A 10,063-nucleotide genomic window follows, 5' to 3' on the forward strand; every position below is an offset into this window, starting at 1 on the left:
GCCTTCTAAGACCTGAGCATGTGTGATGTTTTAGCTCAATGATGGGCCTCCACTCATCAACATGAGAGGTGGGAATCAAGCCATTCAATCATTTTGACCAAGATTTGACCTACGTAAAATGCATCCAAGTTTGCATTTTAAAATATGTGCTTACTTCAAGGGAATAGAAACAATATTGTTTACTGACTCTGAGGCCTTTGCCAATTGTCTGGAAAAATAAAAGCCTAGTGGTTGATAATTTGAATTGCTCGGTTTTAACCTGGACCCAAAAGGAAAAGGAACTTCCAAGGGTTTGCTGGGCAAGGGGTGGGAGGAGGTGGCAGAAGGAAGGCCCAAATGATTATGGTGGTTTTTGAAGAAACCCATTTTGTAATTTGTTAAGAAAAATCTTTTAATAGAAAATTCCAAGAGATCTTTTAATCATTCTTTTTCTTTCATTATAGTTCAATTCATATGTTGAGCAGCTACCTGATTGGGTTCTATCTCCAGCCCTGCCTCCTGTGAGTACTTGAAGACATGGAAGACATGGTTGACAACCTTGGGGAATTTACAATCCTATATAAGAAAACAGCCAACAAAGGTCCAAGATATTTGGATGTTTGTGAGGTGACTTCAGGATCATTTATTATTCTGTAACACGGGAAGGATCATATCAGTGCCTACTTCGTGCGCGAGGTGGTGGCACGAGGGTTAAAATGAAATCATACCTGACGAAAGGAACTTAGCACCATGCCAGGCACACTATGCGTACTTAAAAATATTATCTGTGACATCGTGAATATTATAATTATTATGCTACATGGCACGTCTTTTTGTTGGCTTCATCAGCCTGAGACTGAAATAGTCATAACAACAGAAATGAAGAAAATATTTCCCTACCATGATCTGAAGAATTGGGGACCCTCCTAGACCTGGTAAGTCCCTACTTTCCCATTCAAGCTGCCTTGACTTTCTCAAAGGCTGACCCTCACACTCCACCCCACCCCACCCTCCCCAGTGGTCTCCAGCATATCTAACCCTCTCTTCACATGGACTTTTCTGTTTCTCACTCTAGGGGGTGAGTCAATCTGCTTAGATCAGGAGCATATAGCCACCTGGGTCCGCCATTGGAATAGCTCTACTTCTTTCATAGTTAAGAACGAAGTATGTTTGCAGATGGCAAAGACCATCATCATTCACTTTTAGCTATATTTCATCACTTTAGTACTAATATTGAATTCGTTTCTTGCCTAATCTATGCAGACTTCCTAGGGAAAATAGTCTCCTAAATGAGTTTTGAATTTAATCTGACTATTCCTGGCATAAAAGTCTATAAAAGAAAGGAAGCCGAGGAGATTCATGAAGAAACAAATGCAGAGGGTAATATACGGGTTCCCCACCCCAGAGGTCCAAACTCAGGGGCATCCAGTGGGGCTCAGAGCCTTCATGTGTGTGTTTACCAAGCAGCCCAGGTGATCCTTCTCAGCGAACTTTGAGACACATTGGGAGGGAGCTGTCAAGACAGGAGAGGAGGTGGAGGATTGGTCCAGGACTTTGAAGACAAGAGCTCGGAATTTGAATTTGCTGTGGTAGGCAATAGGGAAACACTTAATTATAACCAGAAGGATCATGAAATCCACTGACTGTCATACTTCCTGCTTGTCAACTCACATGGTAGGCAGAAGGAGCCTGTTTTAAAATATTTTATAGAAATACAAATGCAAACAATAAGGGACAATCATTTGCAAACTTTGAGAAGTTATAATACTCAATGCTGGCAAAGATGACTTTCTACATTACATTTACAATATAAATTAGTACAACACTTTTGGAAAGCAATTTATTAATACACAGAGCTATTAAAATTTCTTGCTCTTTGACCCAGTAATTCCACTTCCAGCAATCTAATCCAAAATGTAAAACAAGCCATACAGTTGAAGATTCATCACAGCACTGTTTATAATAGTAAAGGGTTATGCAACCTTTAATATGTTAAATATGTTGACATAGAAAAACACTTAATATATAACACTAAGTGAAAAAAGCAGGGTCTAAACCTGTACGTTTGCAACTATTTAAAAGCATCTTTACGAAATAAAAGACCAGAAAAATATATATAAAAATTATAACCATTGTATTTAAGGAGGAGGATTTTATTTTTTTTCTCTTTTCTCCAAACTTTAGGTCATAAGATTACCTTACTTCCTGATTAAAAATAAAATTATAAAGTCAGTTTGCTTTATAATTAGCTTATATCATAACTCATTTACTAACTATAAATTCAATTTATATTCTAAAACTTCTATGAACCAGTGCCATACTTTTCATGATTTCCTGGAAATGGAAATAAAACGAGAGAAATGTGAAAGCTTTGGTAACTTTGTTATGGAGACAAATTAGTGGACAGAAATCAGCTCTATTTTAGTTCTATCTGGATCTAAACTTTCTCATAAAATAACTCAATATTAATAGTTGAAATGAAGACAGTTGAGTACTTTGGGGAGACAATTCAGCTATATTCATAGAGTAAACTTTCTTTCTTGGATCTAGAGCTTATTACATTCCTGGTGCTTTGGTGTTTTTCCTTTTCCTCCTTTTAATTTTTTTTAAAATAACATTTTATTAGGAAAATTTAAAAAACATACAGAAAAGTTGAAGAATTATGGAATGAATCACATACACACACAACATAGGTCCAAACTTAGCTTTAATTTCTCACCAACTGATTAGTTTATTAGAAGAAAAAAATCATATATATACAATATATATATTTGTTTCTAAAATCTAAAATATAGTTCATGTTTTATCATTAATGTGGTAGAAACTGAATGCTAGGCACTTGCAGTTTCACTACTAAAACAAAAAATGTCAGATATTTGTCAAGTGGAAGAAAAAGATATAGAAGGTTTGTCTGAGCCACCATCTTGGAAGCAAATTTTCCCTCAGAAGTTTCTCCAACAGGGCAGCATTCTTTCCTTCCTTACCTCAAGGGGCTCCTCTCTATTTATGGAATCCAGCACTGTCTTCAGTATAGTATTGCATTATAGAATTCTGTGGTTAATATTTTATTACAGAGGTTAACATTTTACCTTCAATGTATGATTTCTGTGCAGCCAAATACTATGTTTAAAGTGAATTTTCCTCCCATGGAAGACACATCTTTTAAATTATAACATAAACAAGAAGGGAAATAATTCAGTTTGCAAAATTGGATTTCTGTCAACGTTTTCAAGAATACATATTGATTTTCAAGACAAATTTTTAAAGTGATATTTGCCTGAAAACCTGAACAGCTGGTGAGGCAGTCTTTAATAGTGGAAAGAATTTGGACTTCAGCACCCCACAGATCTGAGTTCAAAGCCCCATTCTGCCATTTCCTAGCTGTGTGAGCCTGGAAAAGTTACCTCATTTCTCTGGACCTTCCTTAAATTGAGTTAATAAAATCTACATTGCAATCTTTTTTTTGCAAAGTAAATGTTTAGCACAATGTTTTGCACATAGTAAATGTTTTAGAAAGACCATTTTTATTATTATTATTTTATTATTATATAATTACTTGACTTTCTAATTCTCTCCTCATTTATGTAATGGAAGCAGTCACATCTAACTAACAAGAGTATTATGAGCATGAAATGAGGCGTGTAAATGTTCTTTGCAAATTTCTAAAGATCCATGTCATCAATTTAAGATGATTGTTTCTATTATTATAATGGGATGATCCCCAACTTATCAACTGCAAGTGATCCTATCAAGGTCGCTTATGTCATCATTGCTAACTCCAGAGGTGACTTTGCAGTTATGATCTTTTGTGACCCCGTGGCTGTTGAGCCCCCTTGGCTCCTTGAAATGTGGGCTTTCTTTTGCTTCTAGGGCCCCATACTCCTTATTGTCCTCGTGTCCCCTCTGGATGCTCCTTCTCAGTCCATCTGTGACTTCTCTTCCACTAGAGCTCCTCAAACATTGGGCTTCCTTGGGATGTTGTCTCCTCTTCAGTTTCTACTTGTTCTGATTGATGAGCTTATCTACATCTTTGGCTTCCATTGCCTCCTTGATGCTGACGACCCCTGTGCCTTATCTTCACCCCAAACCCATCCTGAGCTTCAAAGCCAAACATCCAACCACCCACTGGCCCTCTCCACCTGGACATCCCACAGACACCTCAAGCCCAGTGTATTCAAATGGGCCCTGTTCCATTTGGGCTTTGAAAGGCATCACCATTCACAGATTTGCTCAAGCCAGAAACCTCAGGACTGTTCTCGAATTCTCCCTTTCGCTCACCTCCCATGTCCAATTATTCATTAATACTTGTCAACTCTTCCTCTGAAATAGCTCTCAAAATACACATGTATATGTAAATCTATATTCGTAAATATAAATTAAACTTAGAAATGTAGTACTCTGTGCTATAAGAGAAGCTTGTCTCCCCCTTTAAATGGAAATGTTGGTAGTAGTAAAAATAGAGCAGCAAGCGCTCATTACGAAAAGATCCTGTGGTTACCAGGGGTTGGGAGAGCGGAGAGGGGAGGTATTAGTCAAAAAGCAGCAAGTTTCAGTTATACAAGATGAATAAGGTCCTAGAGATCTACTGTACAGCATAGAGTGTATAGTTAACAATACCATATTGTATACTTTAAAATTTGCTAAGAGAGTAGATCTTATGTTAATTGTCTTATCACTAAATAATAATAATAATTAATAAAGAGGACAGGAGTAAACTTTTGGAGGTGACGTGTATAGCATAGATTGTGGTGATGGTTTCATGGGTGTATACTTATTTCCAAACTCATTAGGTTGTGCACATTAAGTATGTATAACTTTTCTTTTTCTTTTTTTTTTTTTTTGGAGAGTTAGACCACCACATAGGTTATTTTTTTTTTTTTTAAAGATTTATTTATTGATTGATTGATTGATTGTTATGTTGGGTCTTCGTTTCTGTGCTAGGGCTTTCTCCAGTTGCGGCAAGTGGGGGCCACTCTTCATCGCGGTGCGCGGGCCTCTCACTATCGTGGCCTCTCTTGTTGCGGAGCACAGGCTCCAGACGCGCAGGCTCAGTAGTTGTGGCTCACGGGCCTAGTTGCTCCGCGGCACGTGGGATCTTCCCGGACCAGGGCTCGAACCCGTGTCCCCTGCATTGGCAGGCAGATTCTCAACCACTGCGCCACCAGGGAAGCCCCACATAGGTTATTTTACTTTTTAAAAAAAATTTTCTGGTAGCCACATTTTTTTTTTTTATTTTATTTATTTATTTATTTTATTTATTTATGGCTGTGTTGGGTCTTCGTTTCTGTGCGAGTGCCTTCTCCAGTTGCGGCAAGTGGGGGCCACTCTTAATCGCGGTGCGCGGGCCTCTCACTATCGCAGCCTCTCTTGTTGCAGAGCACAGGCTCCAGACGCGCAGGCTCAGTAGTTGTGGCTCACGGGCCTAGTTGCTCCGCGGCATGTGGGATCTTCCCAGACCAGGGCTCGAACCCGTGTCCCCTGCATTGGCAGGCAGATTCTCAACCACTGCACCACCAGGGAAGTCCTTTATTTACTTTTAAAATTAACTTTTATTGGAGTATAGTTGATTTACAGTGTTGTGTTAGTTTCTGCTAATACAACAAACAGCTGATTTTGTTAACACACAACTGATTCACAGCTAAGTGAATCAGTTATACATAAACATATACCTACTCTTTTTTAGATTCTTTTCCCATATAGGTCATTACAGAGTACTGAGTAGAGTTCACCCTGCTATACAGTAGGTTCTTATTAGTTATCTATTTTATATACAGTAGTGTATATATGTCAATCCCAATCTCCCAATTCATCCCTACCCCCCCGCTTCCCCCTTGGTAACCATAAGTTTGTTTTGTACATCTATGCCTCTATTTCTGTTTTGTAAATAAGTTCATTTGTACAACTTTTCATGTCAATCATACTTCAATAAAGTGTAAGAAAAGAAATGATCCTGATTGTTGGTAGATACTAAATAATTCTAAAGATAAGACGGTCAAATACTGTCATTTGTATCTATAAGGATAAGAAAAGCTACATTGTGTGGCAGGTTATAATGTGTGAATTGAATGTGGTAGTGACATATATAAATAAAATGGCAGAGATCTAATCTGAAAAAAATAGGTGTGAATCAAAGGGGCTGCAGAATCCAAATGGGAAATGCAGCAAATGCCTTTTGCTGTCACTTTAGAGCCGCAGTGGCTTAGCACACGCTTCTCTTATTCCACTTGGCCATCGCCTGCCAAATGAGAATAACACACTTCACATCAGAAGGGAAGTGCCAAAATATTGAGAACTTCTTTTATGACATCAACCTTAAGCTCATGGTCTCCATCATTCAGCCTTTTATTGTTCCTTGCAAAGAGATTTTATCCAGAGTACATCAGCTATAAATGCAAAGGGCATGCGGCTTCAGCTTGGAAAAGTTACATACGAAGTGTCCTAATTGACTTGGATCCTTGAGACTGTCCACATTAGTGGCTAATTAACTTTAAAAAAAAAAAGAGAGAAGGAAATAAAGCTACTTTTGGCTTAAAAAAAAAAAAACAAACCCGGAGTTTACACTTTATGTTCAGTCTAAGATCAAGTATGCACTTTTAACCTTTCACCTTCTGACTCTGCTGTGTAAGGGCCAGGTCAGCCTCCAAACAGGACCTCCTCCAAGTGACTGGTATTTTTTATTGGTTTTCAGTATACGACGTTGAAGCACTTTATTGTCCAAAAGTAATTATATTTATTTAAGACTGTTACTGGAGGAGGGAAAATAAATATCCAGTGGGCCTTTATAAAGTTTTAATATAACTTTCTGTAAAGTATTAAAAAGCATACATACTTATTTCCACTTTTCATACTCTTTTTTGCTTACTAGTCACATAAGAAATATTTATCCTTTCTATTTATGTGCACTAAAAATCCTTAAGGAACTAAGACAACATCACTACCACAATTGTTTTACTTTAAATGACACTATTTTCAAAGATTTAAAAAAAAAAAACTCTCTTCCTTTAATCACCAATTACTCTTTCTTGCTCTCCTCTGAGTATATCAGTCCTGGACAGCTAGACCAGACTTTTTAAAATAGTTGCTCTCCTCTGAGTATATCAGTCCTGGACAGCTAGACCAGACTTTTTAAAATAGTTGCTTTAAGAAAATAAAAAATGGGGAGATTGGGATTGACATATATATACTAATATGTATAAAATGGATAACTAATAAGAACCTGCTGTATAAAAAAATATATAAAATGCAAAAATTCAAAAAAAAAGAAAACAAAAAATGATTTAATAAAAAGAAAAAATATATCCTATTTCCTTAGAACCTGCGCAGTATTATCATCTTATATAGTAATCTCTCTGTGCCTCAGTTTTTCCATCTACAAAATAGGAACAATAATAGTGCCTATGTTCCAGGATTGCTGGGAAGATTGAACGTGCTAACGTATAAAGACTTAGAACGCTGCCTGGCACGTGGAAAGCACCCTGTGTATAGGCTATCGTTATTGTTATTTTCCCAAAAGGAACCAATTATCTTGCATTTTGTGGAACAGCAATACTGAACTTATAGATCCCCATAGGTACCACACTGCTTGATGGCTTCATTCATGCTGTTCCCTCTGCCTGGAATGACCTTCCTTACTTTGCTTGTCTATTTCCAAGTCTGATCCATCTTGAGAAACCCCTGTTCAGCTCTAACCGCACCTCTTCTGGGAAGGCTTCCTTGATAACCTTCTCCCATCCCACGTGAAGATTCCAGATCTCTTCCCCCTGGGCTGTCTCTTTATTTTGAGTATGCTTCCACTATTGTTCTTATGATACTGAATTATAATTTATTTGCTTACATTTCTGTCTGTGTTCTTAAAGTCAGGGACTATGTAGGACTGCCTGATTCCTAGGAGGTTTTCAGTTCATGCTCCTGGAATTGAAGTATTGTTCAGTAGCATCATGTTTCTATGAAGGAAAGAGAAGCAAATTAGATGCCATACATTTTACAAAGAATTAGGATTTCAGAAAGCCTACAATTACTAGTCAGGACAAGGAAAGCCAGCAATATGCAAATCACCTCACTCATCTTTAATGTCAATTCGTTTCTTCAACACTATTTATTGACTGTTTTCCCTGGGCCTAGTCCTGCCCTTGATCCTTGGAGTACAGAAATGAGAAAAACAAAAAACAAAAAACAAAAGCAATCTCTACTCTCATGGAGCTAATGTTCTAGAAGGAGGGAGTCAGACAACAAACAATACATGCAAATAAAAAGTAAATTATATAATGAATTAGAAGATAATAAATGCGATGGAAAAAAGGGTTTAGGAGGATGAGGAAGGCTGGTACTGGGGAAGTGGCTGTGAGGCAAGAGGAGGGGGGTGTTTGCAAAGTTAAGTAAGGTGGTCAACATTGGCCCCATTGTGCAGGTGGAATTTGAGCAAACAATTGAAAGAAGTGAGTGAGCTAAGCATATGTCTGCAGGGAGAGAGTTCCACAACAAAGGCCCCGAGATGGGATCGGGCTTGGTATGTTCCAGGAGACCCGTGTGGGTGGAGGGGAGGCTGACAGGATCAGAGAGGTGACAAGCATCAGAGCAGGAGGCCAATGCCTTTCAACTCTCTAGAAAACCAAGTTTAAGAAGGCTCAGAATGTTGTGCTGAAGAATAAATACACTCTGCAAACACTGCATTGTATTAGAAAAGCCATCCAGAGCAGACAGGATTCTCAGAGAAATCCGGAGAAAGACAGAGAAACTCAGGCAACAAGTCTAAAGGAAACACACCAGGAAAAGAGAAATTGAATACGCTTTGCTTCTGTTATCTTTTTTCCTTTTTTTTAAAACAATTGTTTATTTTTTTAATTGAAATGAAGAATACACTAATGATAATGACTAAGCTCATCTAAAGAAACATAGGAGCTTTCAAATCATCAGAAGAGTCAGAGCCTGGGGAGAGAACTCACTGATTTTGCTCAGTATAGAAATTCAATGGGAGAGCAGAAATTAAGCTGAAGCAGAAAGGAAAGGGAATTATTATTTTCCAAGAATTCTCCCTGTTGTGCCTCTTCTACCAGACAACTTACAAGATCATAGACTATCATCAAGACAACACTGGGAAGAGGTACGATAATCCCTATTCTACATATGAGAAATCTATAGAGTTTCTGTTATCTTTTTATTAGACCTGCAGGAGACCTCTGTTCATAGGGAGCCTTGTGTAGTCATTTGCCGATGCAATTTTTGTTCTTGAGGTCTAATGGCTTGAAGAACAGAGGAAAAAGCCACACATAAATTTGAGGCTTTCACAGTCATACTTCAAAATGAGCCAGGCCAGGGAAAACATCTAAGAGCTTGGAGACAATTCTGAGTTTCATCCCAGGCCTCTCAGTAGTTTGTACAATGCAGCAGCATTTGGACAAGAGTGACGGGAAATGATTCCTCTGTAACTTTGGGGTATATTTATATTGTGGAGACTTGGGCAACTCTAATAATATCTTACAATGAATCATTTCATTCATTCATTCAACAATATTAAGTGCTTACTATGTGTCAGGCACTGTTCTAGACCCTAGGGAGATAGCAGTGAATAAACAGCCCCAAATCCTCCTCTTTATGGAGTCAATTGAAGAATATACAAAATATATATGTCAGATGGTGGCAAGGGCTCTGGAGAAAAATAAAGCAGGGTTAGGACAAGTGTCAAAAGCAGTGGAGTCAGGAAGATCACTATTTTATACAAAGCAGCCAGAGAAGTGCTCTCTGATGAAGTGACAGTTGGCAGACACTTGAAGAAAGTAAGGGTACAACCATTAGGATATAAGAGGATTCCAGGCAGAGCAACCGCTAGTGCAAACGGCCTGAGGCAGGAGTGTATGGGAATAAATAATGCTTCATGGTTTATGGATCACTTTCACATTCTTTCTTTTATTTCATCCTCACCAGATCCTTGGAAAATAGAGAAGACAAGTATTGTTTTTTCCCTTTTACCAGTGAATAGATGGAGGGCACAGTAGTGGTTTGGTGAAGAAATGCAAATAAGTGGTTTCTGGAGAACTTGAACCCAAGTCATTCCCAAGTTAATGCTTGTCCACCCACTACCCCCTAG

At 38.1% G+C, this 10,063-nt stretch overlaps 1 long non-coding RNA gene across 1 annotated transcript in view; it reads left to right on the forward strand.

Moving 5' to 3' along the window:
- LOC309635150 overlaps positions 1-10,063 on the forward strand; it is a 356,917-nt gene that overhangs the window by 307,338 nt on the left and 39,516 nt on the right. Inside the window, exon 8 of the long non-coding RNA XR_014248663.1 lies at positions 444-914. This is a non-coding gene — a long non-coding RNA (uncharacterized lncRNA). The remainder of the gene's footprint in view (positions 1-443; positions 915-10,063) is intronic.

The sequence above is a fragment of the Balaenoptera borealis genome (genome assembly GCF_965194805.1).
Source record: "Balaenoptera borealis genome assembly, chromosome: 9".
NCBI lineage: Eukaryota > Metazoa > Chordata > Mammalia > Artiodactyla > Balaenopteridae > Balaenoptera > Balaenoptera borealis.